The sequence below is a fragment of the Zootoca vivipara genome, chromosome 13 (genome assembly GCF_965207765.1).
Source record: "Zootoca vivipara chromosome 13, rZooViv2.hap1.1, whole genome shotgun sequence".
NCBI classification, from domain to species: domain Eukaryota; kingdom Metazoa; phylum Chordata; class Lepidosauria; order Squamata; family Lacertidae; genus Zootoca; species Zootoca vivipara.
Window position 1 is genome coordinate 51,415,168 of NC_142596.1, and position 17,213 is coordinate 51,432,380.

Sequence of the window (17,213 nt, forward strand, 5' to 3'; positions counted from 1 at the left end):
GGATGCTGGATTACATACCGTAGGGATCTGGTCTGATCCAGCTGCAGGGCTCTTCTTAAGTAATCATGAAAATATATAATAAGGGAGGAACAACAGTGACCCTTGACACACACACACACACATGGTGGCAGCAGAGTGCCATATTGTTTGGAAAATCCTAGTAAGGAAAGGCCAATAGAGCACCTAAGAGCATCCTTTACATTTGCATTCCAATGCTACCAATGTCAAGTCTGTTCAATACAAAGAAGAATTTGAATACCTGTGGTCTGTATTGCTTGGAAGGGAAGCAACATTTCAAGAGGTAGAGATAAAATCAGTTAAATTTAGCGGGGGAAGATGACTTTGAATGTCTGTAATAAAAAGGTCTTCATCATGTGCTCAATGTTCATCTGGGAGGGAATTCCACAGAATCTGGCCCACAATAATGAGCACATGACTCCTGTTGGATACAAGCCATGTATCTGAAGCATGGAAGTTCCCTCAAAGACTTAATGTGATCTGGTAGAACAGAGCTTTCTAAACTTTTCATGTAAGTGACACACTTTTTGGAAATGCATCATTTTGCAACACAATAATCCAGTAATTTCTGAGCAAACTGGAGGTTAAACTAACCCCTTTCTAGCCCCAGGACATTGCAGCCAATACACAAATGTGTTGCAACACACAGTTTGGAAAGCTCTGAGGTAGAGATATAAGAAATCAAGTGGTGCTTAAGGTATCCTGGAACTAAGTTCTTAAGGGCCTTCCTAATTACTACAAGAACTTTGATTTTGGCCTTGTGGCATATAAGCAGTAAATATAATAATTGTTACTAGCTAATAACGTACTTGTGGCAACTTTATACAGTAACATTTGCTATCAAAATGTTTTTGCTAACATCTCCCAATTACTGGCAAAATATTTTTTGCTAAAAGCAATAAAGAATTTATTATGGATACAATAGGGTTTTGTGTCATTGTTATATTATGGAGAGATAATGCTAGTTCTTTGAAACTTGATTTTTTTCAACATGTCAATCGCTTTGACAAAGTTGTGCTTCATATTTCCTGTGGAAGATGCATTACAGCTGTGTAAATGACCATATTGTAGCCAGGTGCTGCAAGCTATTGAGAATGCATGCAGAAAACACTCTAATGCATTTTGATTTAATGTGTGTTGGTTTAATTGAAAATGTATCTGTTTTGCTGTTAGCCTTCTGAATTGGCTTTTGTCCAGTAAGTGTTTTCTGTAATCATGAAACATGCTAATTTAATCTATTTGCACCTGAAACCAATTTCAGAATTAGCACCTGTTAAGCATTGCCTGAGGATGTTAAGCAAACAAGGTAAAATGCAGCTCATTTGCTTTTTAATGAGCAAATAATAGTATGTTGTTATTTGAATCCACCTTACATCAGTCACAAAGGTTTGTGGTTAAGTGTGTGCTTCCAATGATATGTGTAACTACAGAGAGAGGCCTTAATGTTATAATCCCTTTTCATTATATGTGAATGTAAGCAAATGTAAACAAATGACATGCCTGGGAATTCTTCTTAAAACCCAGAACAGTAATACACAGCTGTAAATATCTGATACTATCAGGTGGCAATAGATAAAAAGAAATTGTATGAGACACAGAGCCCAGCCAGAGAGGAGTGTAAACCTGCAGTTGTCATTGAAAACAAAACAGCAGGTCTCCCCTTTCATAATATCCAATAGAATGTGCCTCAGAAAGTTTGGGGTTTGCTGGCTGCTGGGGGAAGCACATGGAAATTCAGAACACTATAATATTAAACAGGCTAAATTCATTTCAAGGGTTTTAAAGCTGCTCTTCAGCCGAAAAGATTCCTAGACCATCTTCAAATACCCCTGCCCTTAGAGTTACAACCTAAAAGATAAAAAAATTCCTTCAGTAGCACCTTAAAGACCAACTAAGTTTTTATTTTGGTATGAACTTTCGTGTGCATGCGCACTTCTTCAGATACACTTGAAACAGAAGAGTCAGACCCTTATGTATATACAGAGGGTGGGGGGGTGGGAATGGGTGATGGGCTGATGGGAGTGGTAAACCTGTAGATGGCTGTTAACGACTGCTGATGACTGCAATTGGTCCTGCGGGGGGGAAAGCAAGGGCTGAGGCACTAAATAAAGCTTGATCATGCATAATGAGATAAGAATCCAATGTCTTTGTTCATCCCAGGTGGCTCCATGGTTTTAAGCTTGGTAATGAGTTCCAATTCAGCAACTTCTCTTTCCAGTCACCAGCAGTCGTTAAGAGCCATCTACAGGTTTACCACTCCCATCAGCCCTTCACCCATTCCCCCCCACCACCCTCTGTATATACATAAGGGTCTGACTCTTCTGTTTCAAGTGTATCTGAAGAAGTGTGCATGCACACGAAAGCTCATACCAAAATAAAAACTTAGTTGGTCTTTAAGGTGCTACTGAAGGAATTTTTTTATTTTGCTTCGACTCAGACCAACATGGCTACCTACCTGTAACTAGAACCTAAAAGATATGACACATAAGGAAAAGGAGTTGAGAGAGAGGAGGAAGAACTTATACTATGTTATTAAAGGGAAGCTGGGAAGCTCAATATGTACAGTGGTACCTCGTGTTACAAAAGCCTTGAGGTTACAAATGCTTCAGGTTACAGACTCAGCTAACCCAGAAATAGTACCTCGGGTTAAGAACTTTGCTTCAGGATAAGAACAGAAATCAAGTGCCGGCAGCGCGGCAGTAGCAGGAGGCCCCATTAGCTAAAGTGGTGTGGTGCTTCAGGTTAACAGTTTCAGGTTAAGAACGGACCTCCGGAACGAATTAAGTTCTTAACCAGAGGTACCACTGTATTTGCCATTTTCATAGCAGCCACAAATTTAGTATAATGTTTAGTTTGGTATAGCACAGCAAACACATTAGAATGCTAGGTTTAATTTAGAAGTTTGTAGGTCTACTCAGCTGTATAATATAGGCACTGAGCATCATACATTGTAGGGGTGGGTATATTACTTCCCTGTATACCTTATAAAAATTGATCCGCATTCAACAATCCTTCCATTGGGTTTTTTCTTTCCTGCTCGGAAAACATCGAGTAGTAATTTTTATGTATTCTCAGTTGTGTTACAAATTGTGTAAACCAGCTGTGTAAGCCTTTTCACCAGTTTCAGAACTAAGAGTCACAGGACTGAAATGGGAACTCACAAAAGTCCCCCTAAACTTGGGGAAGAGCTTGTGAAATGGTAATGAGAAATTGGAATAAGATTCTTGGAACATTTCTTTTAAAAAAGAAACATATTTCTAATCCTTTCCCAAAAAATGCTCCAAGGTCAGCATCAAGAGCCAACAGAATAAAGTCGGGAAAGGACAAATGAAATGACAGTTAAGATGGAGCCTTGCCTTTCACCAGATCTTCAGAGAGTGCACCTTACAAACCAGAGTGCTGGGGGATAGGAGCAAGGAAGAGAGTACCCATCTTGCCTTGCTCATTGGGCATTCTTTTCTGTCTTTCCAACTTACCCTAGCATCATGCTGGAAGGTAAGGAACACTGCCCAAGTGCCTAGGCAAATGGATGGTGCTCCCCCCCCCCATTGCTGCAGTCAGGAAGAGAGCAGATATGTAGTTGCCAAGATAATGGAGGGGCACCTGTGTTTCCAGTGCTGTGCACTGCAAACAGGGACAGGATGTTGCTGCCCAATTATCTTGGGCAACACCCCTCCCTCCCCGCTATGAGCCATGAAACCAGGGATATGGGTGTTTCTTCATCACACCATATTCCACTATATATGCCGGCAAATAGCAAGATCAATCCAATTGCCTGGGCAGGCACCATTTCCTGCCTTCTTACTGGGAGCCACAAAATGACAAGGAACTGGCTACTTGCTTTTGCTGCCTTGCTGCTTCCGCAACATAGAAGCAGCAAACCTAAGATACGTTTTGGGGTGTGTTTGGGAGGGCATTTTATGCCCATATTCATTGCCTTGCATTCACAGCATTTTACTAGCAGTAGGAAAAAGAAAGCAATTGATGGTGGAGAGGGAGATCTTGCAGAATGTAACTGAGTTGGAGGTTGCAAACAAAGAAGAGGAGGAGACAGCACAGTAGGAAGGAAAGAAAAGCTGTTCATGGCTTTCTTGTGGCAGAGAAGAGTGAAGAGAAATGAGAAGGGGTTTGAGGGTTATTTATTCATTTCTGAAACAGGTGATGGTTGGTGTTCCAAAATGGGAGAGCAGCTGAGCTGTTGGCAGGCACCAGCCTTCTGAGCTCCATCTGGATTATCAGGAGTTCAATAGACCTCACATTTCCAAATTCACTTTGATTGATTTACAGAACAGAAGGGGAATAGTATATGCTTGCGCTTTGATTTAAGACCCGTTTTGATATGTGCACATATATGCTTGCCTTTCCTGGCAAAGCAGCTATGATAAAACTAATTGGGACTATGTCCTAAGCTCATACATCCTTTGTATAAGGTACTGGAACAAATGAATTCTAGCATACACATTGGCAAAGCTATAAAACAGAAAGAAGACTTTTTTTTAAAGTACCCTTGCTAGTTGGGTGGAGGAAATTAAGGCTCCCTGAGGTTTTGCATTAAAAAATAGGAAATTCAAGAAAAACATGCTTTCTAACTCAGCTTGAAAAAGAAGAAGTGAGTTAAAGCTTTCTTCCACATAAGGTTTAGAGAAGCACCTATGTGAACATAGTGAGTGCAGTTTTACTTTCCATAGCTATTGAGTAGGGTCTTGCCTTATTTCCTTTCAAAATTGTAATGCAAGTATTCTAAATACCAGCTTGAAACAAATATTCAGGTTCCTTCAGACAATAAGGAGGCAAGACTAATAAGACATTGTGTTACTTAGTGCATTGTGTTACTTGTGCACCGGCACAAGGTGAGTCTCTGCTCTGTGTAACACAAGGCATAAGCAGGTAAGAGTGATTTTCAAGAAGGTTAGTAGCAAATACCTGGCTAGGCACTCAAAATTCAGAGTCCACTGAAAACTTAATGATTTAAGCAACTCATATCTATTTCTTGCTTAGCCAAGGAATGAATTTTATTCTATTGCTAGAATTTGATTGGTCTTAATGTCCAAATGTTATGCTGTTTTGATTGTCAGTTGTGTTTGTTCCATGAAATAATGGCAGAGGGAGTAGATGTAGTAGTGACATAAGACATGTGGCTGTGATAAGAATCTGGTGAAATTAATTATCTTGTTTTCTGTTTTGTGACACTTGTTGAGAGACAGCAATGAAGGTAATGTTAGGATATATTTCAGAATCTGTCTCTCTAATTTTCTCTTTCTGATCAGGTGGAGTGTGATGAGTGACCTCAGATTTGCAAAAAGCTGTGATATAGCACAATTGAATGTAACACGCACCCATTCTCCCCCACAGTTTTTGAAGTATGTGACTTAGATTATTAATAGCTTTTTCTCTTAGGAAACTTATTTGTAGTTTTGGGTTACACATCCATCTGGTACAATTTCTGAATTGTCATTCAAATGATGTATCATGCAACAGAAACAGATGACTGTAGGCTCTTGTAAGATGCAGCCGAGAGTTTAAAAAATGAGCAGTAGAAAAGATTGTTTCCTGTAGGCTCAATAGGACACAGAAATTCCTCTGGAGTCAATGTTAAGAGTTTATTAAATGTTGGCTCAGTTTGGACATGCACTCTGGCTGTTACAAAGTACGCATAAAATATGGATGGTGGTGAGTGGAGTAGTTTGATATTGTGCTACGGGTAGCATGTTCTGGACTAAGCAAAGGTCTCTTTGCCTGGTTAGAAGTTTAATAGAAATTGTTAACTGAATGAACAAAAAGAAACTTTTGAAATAACTAAGCTTTTAAGAATGACTTAAGTAGAAGGTACCTTTCAGTTTGCCTATATTCATGCTTCATGTGGAATCACTAGTCAAAGATCCATTATGCAGACAAAAAAGATTTGTGACAAATGTATAATAGTGTGTATTGTACAAATGATTAAAGCAGTAGCTTTCAAACACTTCCATCTATTCGACTTTAATAGAGAGCATTAACCTGAAGATTTAAATTTTTGTACAGCCATAACGCTTATGTGAGCTGTACATTCCTGATGCTGATTAAAACAGAGTACGTATAGACTTCCTAGGAATTGTATTACAGTGGTACTTCGGCTTACAGACACTTCAGGTTACAGACTCTGCTAACCCAGAAATAGTACCCCGGGTTAAAAACTTTGCTTCAGGATGAGAACAGAAATTGCACTGTGGCGGCATGGCAGCAGCGGGAGGCCCCATTAGCTAAAGTGGTACCTCAGGTTAAGAACAGTCTCAGGTTAAGAACGAACCTCCAGAACAAATTAAGTTCCTAACCCGAGGTACCACTCTATACTGTTTTTGTCAAATAGATAATTATTTTACTACTATAGTTCAAGGGTAAAAGAAAGTGTTGAATTGTCACATTTCCATTCTTACTTTCTATCTTCATTCTGATTCTTTATCTTATCCCATTTTCCTGTGTCATCCCTTTCCTTCTCCCTTATTTCCAGTCTCTCTGTCTCCTTCACTTCTGCTTTTGATTAAGTATTTCATCTTCTCCACACACATACACACCCCCAGCTGTAAAGCTCCTAATGGACAGCAAACATTTAAGAGTTCTTCAGAATGGATTGGTTAATATACCTTAAGTGAACTGCAATGATGTACCATATGTACTGTTACACTGTATGTGTGTTACTTGTGCATTGAATTATAAGACCTACACACACAGTACTAGTAAAGACACACAGAAAACAGAACTAAATGCAAGCCTAACCTAAAAAACCAGGGACAAAATGGTGGTGGTGGGGATAAGGAAAGTGACATTGCCTAAGTAACTAATACACTGACAAGAAACCTTTTTGTATAAGGATGAAACTGAGATTGATTGGGAAAGGTTGGATAACAAATAGATATAAGGCAGGGTTGGATATTGTGATGGAAACAAAACACGATGAGAAAATGCCACCAAACTCTTTCTAAGAGACAACTTACAAAAGAGTGGAGGTAGAGTAAGCTTACTGCAGTTTAAGACTTCGCCATGCCTTGCCACTCCCACCCCCCCACCCAGCACTGTGGTTGAAGAAAGTTGGGTGATATTCTAGCCCTGGACTGGAGTGCTCAATAAGCAAAGCCCAGTTCCATTCTATGGGAAATTATCTTGCAGCCAAAATAAAATGTCAAGTTTTGCTAGATAAGCAAAAGCACATGGAGTTCCCCTGTAAATTCCTAGAGAGGGCACTCTGTGAGGTCATATCCCCTGCTTGCCCTGGTGGGAAAATCAAAAGGAAAATAATCCTTACTACTTCCTCCCTGCTCAGAGCTCAGTCTCTTTCTTTGCCATGTAACTAAAGAGAGAGGATGCTTGTTTTGTGCTTTCCTGAGCACAGATTCCACTTTTAAAGATCTTATATAGAAGTATATTCTGCCTGTCTTGTTTTTCACTGCTACTTACTGATGAAATCAAGTCTGAAGCTTTATGTAAGTAAACAGCATTGTACTTCTTACATTATAAAGTTATTTGTGATTATTTTGTTTAGAGGGATAAAAAGGGAAAGATCCAGCTAAAGCATCCTGGATAATTATGAATAAGCTTAAGCACCCTTGTCCCACCCTTGCCACATTTTATGCTGCAAAAGGGATGGTAAAAGGAAGGATATATAATAAATAATATCCTAATAGCATAGCTGCCAAGTTATCCCTTTTTTAAAGGGATTTTCCCTTATGCTGAATAGGCTTCCTCGCGAGAAAAGGGAAAACTTGGCAGCTATGTAATAGCCTCCAAATCCATCTAACTCATTCCTTCCCCTCTCCTCACCCTGGCATTCTCATTACAGTATATGGAGCTGTAATTAATACTTGCAACATTTTAGAGACTGTATCTCTGCCTTTAGAGAGACTGTTTTTTTCATTCTAGATCAGCACAACGCACTACAAATTTATTTACTGGGTCTATCTGCTCTGAAGTGATTTGTAGCTGCCTATATGGATTCAGCACAAATTGTAAACAAATCTATTTGGAATTTGGACAAATTGGTTGCAGAGCTCTAGTATCCATGTTGGAGTGCAAAATTTACAGTGAGAATCAGTTCTTGGTAAAATGCAGAGTGCTAGTCCGTGTCCCCCCTCCCCAATTTGCAAACTGTTTCTAGTTCACGAATACGGATCAGAAATAAATAGGAAAGGAACAGCATACCAAATAAAATGTGAAAACAGCACAAAGCTACTTTTGGCATTAAATATGAAGGTGCTGACCTTTTCTAGTTTAATGACTGACAAACCTGAACAGAATAATATCAGAAAGGAATGGGATATACATGTTGCCTTTAATAATTGAAAATGGTTGATCTTTGTGACTGAACCAGACATTTCATGTAATATGGCCACATTGCATTGGAATTTCAAAACGGTTCTATTATGCTATTTGGGATTTAATTTCTCCAATGTCTCACATAAACTTTTCTGTCCTGCCTCTTAAAGGTAAAGGTAAATGGGCCCCTGACCATTAGGTCCAGTTGCGGATGACTCTGGGGTTGCTGCGCTCATCTTGCTTTACTGGCTGAGGGAGCTGGCATACAGCTTCCAGGTCATGTGGCCAGCATGACTAAGCCGCTTCTGGTGAACCAGATCAGTGCACGGAAACGCCGTTTACCTTCCTGCTGGAATGGTACCTATTGATCTACTTGCACTTCGTGCTTTCAATCTGCTAGGTTGGCAGGAGCAGGGACTGAGCAATGGGAGCTCAACCCGTCGTGGAGATTCGAACCGCAAGCCCTAGGCTCTGTGGTTTAACCCACAGTGCCACCTGCGTCCCGCGCCCTGCCTCTTATGCCTACTTAAATTTTCTTAAAAATCAGAACCTTAACTGGTCCTTTCAAAAGAGCACATGTTATGGGCATATCAAGCAAAAACACAAACTGATGCTACAATTGTACACATACACCGCAACCACTGTGCTCAATATTCCTCCAACCAGGGTCGCCAAGTTGGGGGGGGGGGCGCTCTCCTGAAAGTTTTGTGCTGGTCATACAGCATGCACACCATGGGGCTTGCTTGTGTCACGTGCACAAGACTTGGGGCATCCGCACAACACATCTTCCTGCCTCTGATAATTTTAGCTTTTGAGAATGAAGCCTTCTTTCATCCATTCTGGATTCTGTTTCTTGGTTATGCTAAGGATTCACGGCAGGGCCAACCCACCCATGGGGCAGACTGAGGCAACTACCTTGGGCGGCACCCCCTTGGCCACTCTGGCTGTGAGAAGTGGGGACGACAGCTTCTGGCTAGATCTTTCACGGCTCCAGTAAGCAAGGCTTTGGCAGAGGGGCAGCATCTTGCCATTTCACCTCAGTCAGTGAAATGGGATGACTGGATTTGAACATTGTGAATTGGCTTCCCTGTCCTTGCTTTCCCCTTTAATGAGCTTCATAATATGAAGCCCCCCATATAATGAGAAAAGTATTCAACTGTACCCGTAATGAAGAGCTGTTTGAAACCTTATAAAATCCATAAATGCAAAGTACATCATGTATAAGGTCACATGTAGGCAGGGACATACAGTGCTATCCATAAACTGTTGATTGAAAATTTATGTGACTGCATTCCATTTCTTACCTAACCAGTACTCAAAACTTTATTTGGAGGTGACAGAAAGGAACCTTTGTGTATTCTATAGCATCTCCTCAAGATTTCCTAGCAATGGAAACATACCCCCTCCCAAGGAACTCTCAAACTTTCCTTTTAAGTGTAGAAGGGGGCTTCTGAGTTCATAGTTCAGACTGCACCTTTTATTAGAAAATATTCAGTTATGATTTAATGGATTAGTGCAGGTCTAGTGATATAATTCTTCATGCCCCCTAGTAATTGAAAGACCTTTCTAATCTGAAGTTGGAGCATGTTCTGTGGCATCTAATCCCTCTGGAGAACTCAGAATCATTTGCCAAACTCAGCTAGTCTATTTACTGAAGGGTCTTGATAAAGCATGTTGAATCTTATCAAGTGAAGATTTTACTCTGTCCATTTCACCACCTTTCCCAAAATTGCTTTCCTTCCCTCTGCTTATAGGCCAGCAACGCAGGCAACTCAAAAGTGCTTTTGAAGATTTCCTGTTCTTAATTAACAGCATGATTGAAAGTGTAGTGGGGAACAGGTAGCATATTACTTAGTGATTTTGTAATAATGTACATTAGGCTTTGCTACAAAGGGAATAATTATGTATTGTATTGGCTTGTATATAAGCTTTTGCTTGCTATGGAGTCAAATTGTTGATACAAAGGAAGTCTCTCTCCTGAAACCACACACACTATCCCATATTGCAGATTTAACCTGCTAGTATTGGGATTTGCATTTGATTTTTTTTCTGTAAAGGTAACTGAGGAAGATGAAAGGCTTTATACTGATCAGTTGCAATAGGTTCATTACTTATATTATCAGCAATAATAATTTTGTATGAAATGACTTTTTCTTAAGAATGTAAAACAGGTATGTGTCCCTGAAGAACTGAAGGGCCAGAAAGTTCAGGAATTACTTCAGGGCTCAGGAAAGCTAAAAGACAAAACAAAGGGAAATAGAAATAAAAGAAATCTTTGTAGCTGGCAATTCCACAGCTTCTTAGCCTCATGACATAGATTATTCCTTTGTTAAAACCAAGCACTAAGGATCTAAATACCGTACTTGAATTTGTCTTTGTATTGCAGGGAACCATTATCTAGAATTGTTTTATAGCAGGGGTGAGGGACTTGCAGCTGGAGTTGGATTACAACTCTAATAATCTCTGACCATGGCTTTGGTTGCTGGGGCTTGATAGGAGTTGGGAGTCTAACAACATCTGGATGGCCACAGGTTGACCATGCCTGCTCTAAAGAAGGCATGAGACCACTGGCTATATCAGCTTCTAAGTTTATTCTGCACTCAATTATAAAGTTCTCATTTCAGAAGATTTCTTGGAGATTTCTATTTCCCAAGAGGGAAGACCTGGGAGTATACAAATTTCACTGCTTTTTGCAGGTTTCTGTATTGTTTCAGAATCCTCTTTTGACCAAAATGTCTCATAACAGAGGTAAAATGATCCTACTGGGGTGAACTGTGGTCTTGGGCCATGTATTCATGAAAAGATGTATAATACAGAATGGTGGATATTCGAAAAAGCTGACCACGATCACTAACATCTGGGATTAAGAGACTTTACTTCTTGGAAATTAAAAACAATCAATAGTGTGCCTGCTATTCCATAACCAACATTTAATATCTTGTGGTTTCCATCTGGGGAAACAGTAGAAATGTTCCTAGTCATATTTAGGTGTACTGTATAAGGTAAAGGTAAAGGGGCCCCTGACCATCAGGTCCAGTCGTATCCGACTCTGGGGTTGCAGCACTCATCTCGCTCTATAGGAGGCCGAGGGAGCTGGTGTTTGTCCACAGACAGCTTCTGGGTTATGTGGCCAGCATGACAAAGCTGCTTCTGGTGAACCAGAGCAGCACATGGAAACGCCGTTTACCTGCCCTGCCAGAGCGGTCCCTATTTATCTACTTGCACTTTGACGTGCTTTCGAACTGCTAGGTGGGCAGGAGCTGGGACCGAGCGACCGGAGCTCACCCCATTGCAGGGATTCGAACCGCCAACCTTGTGATCAACAAGCCCTAGACTCTGTGGTTTAACCCACAGCGCCACCTGGGTCCCAGGTGTATAGAGGGAGATAAAATACTTAGTAAACTCTCAAATTGTTGTGAGCCAGGGGAATAGGATTTAGAATTGTCATGGTTGTGATAACCTTTTCAGATTGAAATCTTGCTTATTTTCCATTTTGTTTGAACTCAGTTTGAGTGTATGCTGATTAGTTAGTGTAACTTATAAATTGATGATTTGTACTTAATGTGAAAAACAAATCTAAAGGCGGTACAATTTCTTGAAGGGTTTATATCTTACAGAGCATCAGAGTGTTTTATAAACTTTAAAACTGTATTCTTTTAAGAATGCTTTAGTAGGTCTATTAAAATTAAACTTCTAATAATATTGAATTTTGAGGACAATTTTCTTACAGTGCCATTTGAATTGTAGAAGTTCAGGTCTCAGATGGAGTTCTAAATAATATCCAATGACCTTAAACTTTGACGAGTACAGCTGGAGTTGCCAGGTGTACTTATATCTAGACCTGAAGGTATTGTTCAGTAGGTGCTTGACTAGGCAAAGGCAGAATACCAAGACTCCCAGAATTTAAAATCATACTACCTGCCAGTTGCAGGAATTGGTATTGGTCAGAAGCCTATTTTCCTTCAATTCTGTTGAGGCATCACCAGGTTTATAGTAGCTCACCAAGTTAAGTTGCATCTTAGACCTCAATATTTCCTGTTCAAACCAGGGAGCTGAAAAAACCCCTTGTTGTGGAAGGTTGATCTGTTCTTCAGCACAGTTAAACATAATGCAAGTATTTCAGCTGCAATTGTTTAGGACTTATTTTCAAGCTTTTTTTCTTTTTACTCATCAGCTGTAGAGAGGCAAGTGCCCAAAGGCACCGAAAACAGCTTTGTAACATACAAGAAGTGTTGGTTGGGGGACAGTAAAAGAATATGGGGAGAAGATTAAGCTAGAAAGAAGAAACAGGAAAATATCCCCAGAGTGGAATTATCTTTCTATTAACGTAGGTGTTGGTATAAACTAATGAAAAAGGATAGAAAGAGATAATTTGGTAACTATTTGGTTTTTAGACATCAGTTTCATTGGATAGCTCAGTAGTTTCCTAGAGGGCAGAAAAGCAGACTAGTGGATTTATTCCACAACTGCCTTTCACACATGCTGGCAATTCTCATTGATTTGAGAGGACCCTGGGGCAAACTTTACTTACTTGCTTATGGGCTGCAGCATGCAAACTGTTCATAATTAAGTTATATAAAACTTTTATGCCTTTTTCTCCATACTTCTGAAACGTACTGTTGGTGGGTTTTTTATTTTTTTAAAAAAACATTTTTCTGGTAGTTTTAAAGAAAAATGTTACTAACAGAAGTTCTTTGATAATAGTTAGAGGTTTTGCCATGGGCATCAGTGAAGCCCGAATTCTCTTTCAGAGTGTACTAAGCCTGGAGCAGTGAGTATTTTCCTTTCAGTGCCTGTATCCTAAATTCTATTAGAAAGATGGCAGTTCCACACTGAGCTTGACTTGCCCACTCCTACACCCAGGAACCTCTCTTCACATACTCTGCTCCTTCTTCACCCATAATGTCCACTGTCGTTTTGCATCCTGGAAGAGGAGACTGGGGGCAGATCTTAGACTCCCAGCTCCCACCCTTGGAGGAAAGACTTACCCTTGGCTCAGGAAATCCTATATGTTGTATTAAAGAATTTGGTGCACGGCACATCAACAGAATCTAGCTCCCTCTCACCTGAAAATAAGGGATATCCATAGCATTTTTATTTATACAGACTTGTTACAATTTTTATTATACTAACAGTCTGGAATGCATTACCAATGTTTCTGGCCCACCTTTCTTTTTGCGTTGATATTTCATATCTGTTTTCTGTGATTTTGTTTATGCTAAAAATAAAAATAATCTGACTGTGTGCAGGGGGGAGACAGAAACTCTGTGTGCATAGAATTCTGCCTGAAACATGGCCTTTGTGCTCAAACTGGATTTATTGCTGGGAACCAGGCAGAGGGCCTTCTCGGTGGTGGTGCTTGCCCTGTGGAACGCCCTCCCATCAGATGTCAAAGAGAAAAACAGCTACCAGATTTTTAGAAGACATCTGTTTAGGGAGGCTTTTAATGATTAATAGATTATTTTATATCATTTTTCTGTTGGAAGCTGCCCAGAGTGGCTGGGGAAACCCAGCCAGATGGGCGGGGTATAAATAATAAATTGTTGTTGTTGTCACTCATTTGCCTTGTAAGAGCACCTGGATTAGCTGCTGCTCTTGCCTAGCTACTGTGTTTGTACTGTTTAAAAGTTTAGTACTTTACTTTTAAAGTAATCACCTCTTAGGTGGGAGACAGGACACAGGGATTGTAATGAGTCCTGTAGAGACATCTTGGCAAGGCAAGTCAGAAGGGGCAGAGGAATGGGACAAGGCTGTGGAACTGGATCCTGGGGTGGAGGCCAGTGGTTGGGGAGGTGTTGATATGTATGTTGGGGAGGGATCAAGCAGGTTATTGAGCTGAGGTCCTGCCTCATTACTATTGGACATCCCAAGAGGTGAGGAGGAGCTGCCTGACCTGTCTTTGGCACTGCCTCCCATCATAGGAATGCACCTCAGCTCCAGGAAGGTGCCTGAAGATGAGTCAGACAGTGAACCAGCCTGGAAGAAGAAGTGGGCCAAAGGACTTACTGCTGAGAGGACACTGGGCCATAGGCAAAATCAGATGTTGTGAAGCAATATTACTGGAATAAAGCCTGACATATAGCTGACCAAATGTTAGTTGGTCCCTTCTTTGAGCCCTCTACTAGGTATGGTCCATGGAAGGTGTGAAAAATGCCTCCTTTGATGTGCCCCTTCCCCTGGGGCAGAGCACAGTATTCTACTAAAGTCTGTTCAACAATTATTATTATTTTACACTTTCCTGTATTTGAAGTTCTGACCTCAAATATAGTTGTGTTTATACCCTCTGGTATAATATGTGGTGCTAGACTGTTCTGCTTCTTACATTCACAAGAATTAAATCCAGTTCATTAAACTCTCTTTAGAAAGTTAGAAAAGTAAGCTTGGATGAAATGATTATCACAGCAGGACATGTCTCACGATAAATGAAGAATTTTGATAGCAGCTTTGAACAAAAACATCCTGTAGAACAGCAAGATTAATGTGCCTTTCAACATTGTCTTTAACCAGACGGTCTTAAAATTACTTTAAAAAAAAGAAAAAGAAAAAAAATCCGCTTTGGGGTTTGAATGAGAGAGTTTTTAATAGTGTGCAAGTGTTGGATATATTTTTGAAACTATCATCAACCTGTGGATCAAAATTGCTAACAAGATTCCATGATAGGAAAGCACAAGCAGGAACTGGAGAATCAGTCATAAAAAGGCTCTTCTTCAGCAGGGAGAAAATATCAAAGAGTATTTTTTTATTCATGCTATGCCCTGTTGCAGTTTTTTACACATCAATAGGAAAAGGATCTAGCCAACATTATGTATGATCTCATACCAACCCAGCAATAATTACTATATCAGTCCTTCCATTCCAAATCTACAACCAACCAACTTTTAAATTTAAACCCATTCCAAGCCTTATTTAGTGTAAGGCTTGTTCAGGAATGCGCTTCTAAACACATTTTATTTTTCTACAGTTTATATGAAACATGCAAAACTTAAATTGGTTGGTTGTATTCAACCAAGTTCTGCTTGGAGTAGACCCAATGAAATTAATAGAACTAAGTTCTAAGAAGAATCAAATATGCACACCACAATGACTTTATTCTGTTAGGAAGTGAGTACCTTTGCCTGAGTATCAGGAAACATTAGCAACTTATGAATGTGTTCTTATGCACATTTATTCAGAAGTAAGGAATGGAGCATACAACTTACTTCAGTCTCGGAGCTGAATGTGTTGGAGTACATAGCCTGCTAAACAGCAGTTCCCTGTGGTAAATGGTAAACAGTAGCTTTAGGTAATATCAGATGAACTTTGGATCCAGTGCTATTTAATTTAAACAGCAAACCTGAATAGTTTTTAACCTAGTTCAACTGCCATGCCCCCCTCATGGAAATTATTGTGCCGGGTCATATATTTAGACACTTAGACTCTATCAGCTTCCCCAACTCTTGCTGCACAATCTTATGTAGTCTTTTGTGCAACTAATCTCTCATTGTGTGCAGATAATAAGTTTATTGTGGTAAAACTTTTAATAAAATTGCATTTATATTAACACATTTGAAATTATAAATACAAATCACATCTTTGCATTGCAAAAGAAAACAATGCATGATAAAAAACCATTCAATAAGATATTACTTTGTAACAGCTTTATATATTAACATTTTCATCATATGTGAGTGCTGAGTATAAACATTAAAGTTTAAAAGGATTGTTACATCCTGCTTAACTTGGGCCTTGATATTTGCAGACAATACTGTTACAAAACCATAACAGAAACAGTTTAATTACATTATTGGGCCTGGATTTAATTCACAGCTTAAATTTAAAATAATTAAATTGAGAGGGTGAACCAAGTGTCAGGGACCCAGTCAGCAAAACATCGCATAGAGTACATGGAGTTAAATCTTTATTAGCAGAAACAAGGCTAGCTCATGTGTACCAGGCCTAGTGAGCCCAGCAACTCTTCGATACGATATGACAATCTTTATTATGACCCTGGACAGCGCTGTTCTTTCCCCAACCGTGCAACTCCCAAACCACACACACAGACCATGTTAATACACTTTCTACAGTACAGTGGTAAAATGCCCTCAACAGGTCCTTTGAGGGATTGTTTTTCCGGAGGATTCTCTGTACCTCTTGCCCCCAGCTGCCTAAATCTGTAAGATCTCACTGGAAGAAGCCACCACCATGCAACCTCAGTTGCTTTAGCCTGCCTCATGGGCAGGCTGGTACTACTGGAAATACTTACTGTTTTTGTGATTAAATTAATTTCAACAAAAAAAAATCCTTTCTTAAAACTCGACCAGTAGTAAATAGGTACACTACTGTTGGAAACCACCCAGAGTGTCTGGGGCAACCCAGTCAGATGGGCGGGGTATGAATAATAATTTTTTTGTTATTGTTATTAGTGAAGTAGTGATGGTCACCAACTTGGATGGCTTTAAAAGAAGATTAGATAAATTCATGGAGAATAAGGCTAACAATGGCTTTTAACCAGGATGATTTTGCTCCATCAGCATGATCAGAGGCAGTAATGCTTCTGAATGCCAACTGCTGGAAACCGCAGAAGGGAGTGCTATTGTCATTGAATCCTGCAGGTGTCTGTGAACCACTATGAGAACAGGAAGCTAGATTAGATGGGCCATTGGCATACCCTGATCCTGCATACCCTTCTTGTTCTTATTTGCATAGAAGTTAGATTATTAGAGTAGCAATATGTACATATGTGTGATATGTATTGAAACACCTATGATGGTAAGATTAAATAAAGATTTTGGAGAGGCATTTTCTGTCTGTTCTCTTTGGTTGGTGTGAAATTCTAGGAGGTACCTGAGCCCTTTCTAGAAAAATCAAAACCGGAAGCACTTGATTTGTAGTCTGTCTTGAAAAAGAACATAGAGCAATTTCACAACCTC

At 39.8% G+C, this 17,213-nt stretch overlaps 1 protein-coding gene across 4 annotated transcripts in view; it reads left to right on the forward strand.

Annotated features, from left to right (window-relative positions):
• Positions 1 to 17,213, forward strand: part of SDK1 (sidekick cell adhesion molecule 1) — a 574,710-nt gene that overhangs the window by 106,699 nt on the left and 450,798 nt on the right. The gene's annotated exons all lie outside the window — the stretch shown is intronic.